The sequence below is a fragment of the Schistocerca gregaria genome, chromosome 1 (genome assembly GCF_023897955.1).
Source record: "Schistocerca gregaria isolate iqSchGreg1 chromosome 1, iqSchGreg1.2, whole genome shotgun sequence".
Classification (NCBI taxonomy): Eukaryota; Metazoa; Arthropoda; class Insecta; order Orthoptera; family Acrididae; genus Schistocerca; species Schistocerca gregaria.
The window spans coordinates 647,020,960-647,028,432 of NC_064920.1; positions in this window are offsets into that span (position 1 = coordinate 647,020,960).

The window sequence follows — 7,473 nt, forward strand, 5'->3', positions numbered from 1 at the left end:
TACCAAGAATCTCCATTGGTAGAATGGTAGTGCTTCGACAATGGAGTAGAATTTTCCGCCGGTTTTCGAGTTGCTGATTGGAACGTTTAACCACGACCACTGTCGTGGGGGCGGGAATGTTCTGTGTTCGGTTTGTACGGGTGTTCTGGTTGTAGTCGGCTCTCGGCTTTCGGTTGGGGTAGGTTACAAGACTGAGCTCTCGCTGCTCGGGACAGCCTCCTTTCCGTTGGCTGTCTAATATACTTTTATTTGACTGCAACTGTTTAACGAAGTTGCTGAAGTTTCGACTTCAACGTAACTTGAGTACAGTTGGCAATTGAGCGTTCTGCGTAAAAGCGGCCTATGTTGTTTGCCTTGAGCAGTTTTGCCTAAAGTTGACTTATCGGAGTTACTGTGTGACTTCGCTTGTTAAAATCAATCACTGTACCGTCAGTGATTGTGTGGCGAGCCTTCTTCGTCTCCCTCAGAGGCGCATTTGTATTGCTAGGAAGTCTTTAGTCTGGAGCAACCAGACCAGGATAATTTGTTTCGGACTGTACTCGCGACATTACCATCACCACGACGGGACGTCGAAGCAACCAGCCATCGCCTCCAGTACACCAGATCATGTCCGTGCAGTTAAGAAGACAGCTTGGTAATGTACGTCCGCAGCACCGGCAAAGCAGGCAATTTTGCTAGGTGATAATCAGACCTCAGGAGGGTGCGCCTGTTTGTTTTTTCTAACTTTCTTCTGTATGAGTTCTCACTAATGTAGCAACAATTAATGTTGGGTTAGCTGTGTGTCTCTCTTAAGATTTGAGTTGCAAGGAATTGGCTCCACGTACCACTTCATCATAAACGTCACAATCTAGTTTAGGGACAACTTCACCTTCACAGCATTTATTTGAGTATTCAATTTGAGCCAATTTTATGTATTTTAATGTTTCATGTGTTATTGTTTATTATTTTGTGTTTAGTCTTAATAAATCATATTGTTATTTTGGACAGAACTTTCATTCTGTTAATCGGTAGAGCAACCCTATCATTTCTAACTAAATTAATGAAACCTTCCTTTATTTAACTTATTTATCAAATTACATTGCTGCAGGTGCCAAACTCTTTTCTACTCCACTTTCAGGGTCGATTACAGTGCAACAGAAAAAGTCGAAGTTAGAATATTGGGGGGGGGGGGGGGGGGGGCTTAGAGCATCATTTACATATGTAGATTCTAGAAGAATTTAGTGTTAAATACACTGCTAGCCCCGGCACCTCGCAACCTATTTTTAATGGCTGTGAAATTATTTATGAGATTCTATTTGTAGAAATGATAGACAGCCAGTCAACTGAAAAACTGGAAGGTTTATTTTCATCTCTTTGGTATTTCCTCACCAGTTGTGCATTTGACTGAAGCTTTTCGTCTATATTTTAACATACCTCTGCCTAACGTGTAACCCAACCGTCAATATCTCCACCTGAAGAATAAGTTTTTATAAACATTGAAGCGATTTAAATAAACGTTTTAAGTTTGCAACGGATTTATTGTTTCTAGAAAAAGATTTCATCCTATGGTTTCTGCTCCACCCATGTACAAAATTTTTAAACCTGTAAGATTTGTAATGAATAATGTGATGCACACGCAGTATATAATTTGTTTTGAATAGTTCAGCTAACTGTCATCTGTTGCATGCATCCAGGCTTTTTTCGTTATGAATCTTAGATGTATTTTGAAAGGTACTAAAAGTGCACAAGCACAAAATTACAAAATTATCTGTGTGGTGTTAGGAATCTGTATGAGACTAAGAAAAATCTTATCATACTTTTTGGTCTTATTTAAAAACATGTTATATTAAAATTCTTGTTTTTATTTAAATTATTATTTTCGGATTTTTAGTCTTGTGTGTGTGAAATTTCTCAATAGATTTTAAACATTTTAATGAGATTATTTTACTCTTGCATACTACTGTGACCAGAATCCAACAAGGATCGGGAATGACTCAAAGAGCTAGCAGAGAGTCTCCAAACAGTCAGGGGGCAGTCACAGTAGCTAGTGAAGTGTGAAGAGGAGGACAGCAAGAGACAATGGACAACGTAATCTGAGAGTGATAAGCTAAGACCTAACGAACTCTGAGAACAAACCAACGTTGTGTAATGAGAAGAATAGGACAGTGCAGCGAACACACAACTGAAGATAGAGCCATGGCACAGCTAACTTTGTAATACAACTGTGAGCACTAGCTGGACGCCAAGGTGAGTGTGGCACTGGTGAGCAGCGAGGCCTGCAGTGTACGGAGATAGTTGTACTCACTGATGCAGTAGTACCACCTACTGACGAGTCATCGACTTTCACGTAGACCAACTGGAATGCGTTCCGATACAGTCTGCACAACAAGCCGGTCTTGTAGGACAGCCGAGGTGTCACGAGTCAACAAATTTCGACACCCCACTGCGTCTTTTATCGGTGTTAGATGGACAAGAAAGGGAGGCAATTTTGTGTTGTCTTTCAATTCTGAGCTAGGTTTTAAATTTCAAGTCTCTAACTCATCAAGAAGTTAGTTTAAAATCTATTGTAAAGTTTGAACCAAACAGACAGACAGACAAGAAAGCAACCTAATAAAAACTCGTTAAAAAACGCTGCTTTTTGTAGTTCATAGGAAATAAATGTAGGTCAGTTAAGTAATGGCATCAGGGGAAAGAGGTACTCAGATAATAAGCTGTGCAGGATATTTCGACTCCTCGATATATACATTAAAGCATTAAAAGTTTATTGGCTGTTGAGTACTTGTAGTGAATAGGACGTTTCAAATAGTAATCCAACTGTCAATGATACATGAGCCACGCATTATTTCCGAACAAATAAAGAAAAACTACTCCAATAACACTAATTATTATCTGCTTGTTTGTGTCATGTCCTGCAATTTGTTACAAATGACAATATTTTCTGCCTTGACTATCACTATGATTCGCAGCGATGGCGATTTTAGCACACTATCTCCTTTTCAAGTGATATCTATAAGAATAGAAATTGATGGTTAAAGACAAAGTCAACTTAACGAATACATCCTGTTCTCAAAAATACAACTTAAGAACGAACATAACTATCACACAATGTGTCACTGACAAGTATCATAGCTGGATGCAACTTGGACCACATAGAAATACACTACTGGCCATTAAAATTGCTACACCAAGAAGAAATGCAGATGATGAACGGATATTCATTAGACAAATATATTATACTAGAACTGACAGGTGATTACAATTTCACGAAATTTGGGTGCATAGATCCTGAGAAATCAGTACCCAGAACAACCAAATCTGGCAGTAATAACGGCCTTGATACGCCTGGGCATTGAGCCAAACAGAGCTTGGATGGCGTGTACAGGTACAGCTGCCCATGCTGTTTCAACACGATACCACAGTTCATCAAGGGTAGTGACTGGCGTATCGTGACGAGCCAGTTACTCGGCCACCATTGACCAGATGTTTTAACTTGGTGAGAGATCTGGAGAATGTGCTGACCAGGGCAGCAGTCGAACATTTTCTGTATCCAGAAAGGCCCGTACAGGACGTGCAACATGCGGTAGTGCATTATCCTGCTGAAATGTAGGGTTTCGCAGGGATCGAATGAAGGGTAGGCCACGAGTCGTAACACATCTGAAATGTAACGTCCACTGATCGAAGTGTCGTCAATGCGAACAAGAGGTGACCGAGACGTGTAACCAATGGCACCACATACCATAACGCCGGGTGATACGCCAGTATGACGATGACGAATACACGCTTACAATGCGTGTTCACCGCGATGTCGCCAAACACGGATGCGACCATCATGATGCTGTAAACAGAACCTGGATTCATCCGAAAAAATGACGTTTTGCCATTTGTGCAACCAGGTTTGTCGTTGAATACACCATCGCAGGCGTTCCTGTCTGTGATGCAGCGTCAAGGGTAACCGCAGCCATGGTCTCCGAGCTGATAATCCATGCTGCTGCAAACGTCATCGAACTGTTCGTGCAGATGCTTATTGTCTTGCAAACGTCCCCATCTGTTGACTCAGGGATCGAGACGTGGCTGCACGATCCGTTACAGCCATGCGGATAAGATGCCTGTCATCTCGCCTGCTAGTGATACAAGGTCGTTGGGATACAGAGCGGCGTTTCGTATTACCCTTCTGAACCCACCGATTCCATATTCTGCTAACAGTAATTGGATCTCGATCAACGCGAAAAGCACTGTCGTGATACGATAAACCGCAATCGCGATAGGCTACAATCCGACCGTTATCAAAGTCGGAAACGTGATGGTATGCATTGCCAGGATGGTTCCTTCTAAAGGGCACCGTCACCTTCCTTCTTAATGCTTCCCTGTGCTCCGTCTCTAATGACCTCGTTGTAGACAGAAGGTTAAACAGTAATCTCGTCCTCCTACTCCGAATGGACTGGCTCGCTCATTCCCCCCGACTTAAATCCCATCGGGTACGTGAGAGATTCGTTGGGAAGACATATTGCAGTGCGTGTAGAGGGGTGTTTGAAAAGTCCGCGCAAATTCCGAGAGATGGCACCACCGGCGCGTACCGAGGTCATGTTTAGTTAGTAGGTATCTTTGGAAAGAACGCGCACCAAGTTTCAGTCATATTGAACTATTCCTTTGTGCTTGGCATTCGTGTGAATCAAGGAAGTCGAGTGATTGTGAAAAATCGTGTGGTGATTAAACATTACTTTATGAAAGGCAAAGCGCCCCAGGAGACTAAAAGAGAAACTTGGTAAACATTACGGTGACTCTGCACCTTCGATTAAAACGGTTTATATGTCGTTTCAAAATTTTTGGAGTGGCCTTATGGGCACAAGTGATACTGAACGTTCTGGACGCCCTGTGGAGGTTCAGAAATCATTGATAAAATCCATGGTATGGTGATGGATGACAGAAGAGTTAAGATGCGTGAGATTGCAAGTGCTGTGGGCATCTCCAATGAAAGGCTACATAATATTTTGCATAAACTTCTGGACATGAGAATGATATCCGCAACATGGGTCGCGCGATTGCTCATGCTTGACCAAAAATGGAATCGTGTGAAGTGTTGCAAGGATTCTTTGCAGTTGTTCAGTGAGAATCCGAAGGACTTTAAGCGTCGTTTCGTCACTGTGGATGAAACATGGATATATTACAGTACTCCTGAGACCAAACAACAATCTAAACAATGGGTAACCAAGGGAAAATCTGCACCAAAAAAGGCGAAGACCATTCCTTCGGCCGGAAAGTTTATGGCTACTGTCTTTTGGGATTTGCAAGGGATAATCCTCATCGACTATCTGGAAAAGGGTAAAACTATTACAGGCGCATGTTATTCATCGTTATTGGATCGTTTGAAAACCGAGCTGCAAGAAAAACGCGGTTGGAGCGCTAAAAAGTCCTCCTTTCCCATCACGACAATGCACCAGCACACACCTCAGCAGTTGTGGTTGAAAAATTAATGGAAATAGGATTCCAACTCGTTTAAATTCCCCACTATTCTCCAGATTTGGCCCCCTCGGACTACGATTTGTTCCCTCCTCAACGAGGAGGTGACTGCAGCAACTAATAGGTGTTTTGCAGACTGGGACAGTTCCTATTATTCGGAAGGGATCAACAAATTAGAACTTCGTTGGACGAAGTGTATGTGTCCAAAAAGGAGACTACGTCGAAAAATAAAAAAGGTTTACCCCAAACACGTAAGTAGGTATTATGGTTGCCCAGACTTTTCAAACGCCCCACGTACCAGCACCAATGAGCGTCCCGCATTTGTCAGCCGTGTTCGTGGAGGAATGGAACGAACTGCAACAAGAACTCCTTAATAACCTTGGGGCCAGCATGAGAGCTCATTACAGAGCATGCCGTGCGGTCTGTGGAGATATAACACCCTGTTAAGAACCATTTCCAGCCTTTTGTCTGGTGACCTGATGTGTTTTTTGTTTTTGAATGAATGTGTCATTTCTGTTCGTTTCTTTGGGAATTTCTTTCAGTTACCTTCTGTAGTGTACTGTACTATACTGCAGCGGTTTTTTTTGTGTATTGTCCCAGTTTCATCTACCTTTATTACTTGGTAGCGACACACCCTGCCTGCAAAACTGTACGTCGGTCTAGTGATTCGACCTGTTGTACTGCCATCATTCATGAACAGCATTCCAGTGAGTAACAGGATAACGCTCTCCCACACACCGCTTTTGTGACACTACATGTTCTGCAAGAGAGTATTCATGTTGCGTTGGTCTAATCGATCAACAGGTCTGTTTCCAATACAACGCATGTAGGACGGCATCGGAAGATAACTTCAGCGTCATCCACAACCAGCCGTCCCTTTATTGACCGACCAAGTGCAAAAGTCATGGAACTCCATCCCTCAAACTGACATCCGGCGCCAATACAAAGCAATGTTTGCATGTTTCCGAGTTTACATTCAACATTCTGGCTGATACACCTGTTATTACTGTACCAGCATTGTTAGTCGTTTAGTTACCTAGACGAATGTATTCCCGAAATTTCATTGCTGTACATAATTAGTTTTCGGTGTTGTGATTTTTTTTTCTGTCAGTGTATATTTTTGTTCTTATAAACACTATTGCTCAAGTTTGTCTGGTTGAAAATCACATTATCAATATCCTGGGGTGGGTACGAGTATTAAACAGCGCATCGTGTTGGTAGACGTTGCTAGTCCCAGGGTGCTTAGTGTTGCCGGGAACCAACAGTGAATATTTTGTCTCCAACAAAAGTTGTTCCCCTTGACGTGATCTATTACCCCTCGACGTCTGATGCAAAGACTGGGAAACATCCTGTGTAAAAAGGAGGTAACCCTTCCCAGAAATGAGAATATTAAGTCAAATCGATTTTAGAGAAGTTCTCCGCGGGTATAACATAGTCCTCTCACGTTTTAATGAAGCGCTATGTTATCTTAAATAAATGACTATGAAATGAACAATGCATTAACGCACCTTACAGTGAAGTAGAAACCGTTTCAGCTTTTTGAAACAGTTTTGTTTCTGTAAAATATGTTAGGAACAGAATGCTTTCCTAAAGGAGAACTGGTCTCTAAGGAATTTATGTTGTTGTTGATATCACTTGAAAATGGCGTGAGAGACCGAAGTCACTATCGTATATATAATTAACAGTTCAGGTGGAAACTGTTATCCTTCCTAATACACTGTTTTGAGATTATTCGGCTCTGTTGTAAATATACGCATTGTCCTCTCAGTGCGCTTGTAGACACCTGACAACACGCATGTTTCTTTGCATGCTGAAGACTGATTATTATAGTGAACTCTAAGAATTGAAAGAAATTTTGACTCTTGTTTCATCGTGTTGCCGTTCATCATTATTTCTATTTATGGGGTTTGTTCGGATTTTCCAATATCAGAGGGAAATATTCCGTTCACAGTTCGGCATTGGGTTTTCCGTTTCTACTCTGATCCTTTTTAGGGAGTATTGCATTTAACCATGTGATGATATGAAACTTCCTTGCAA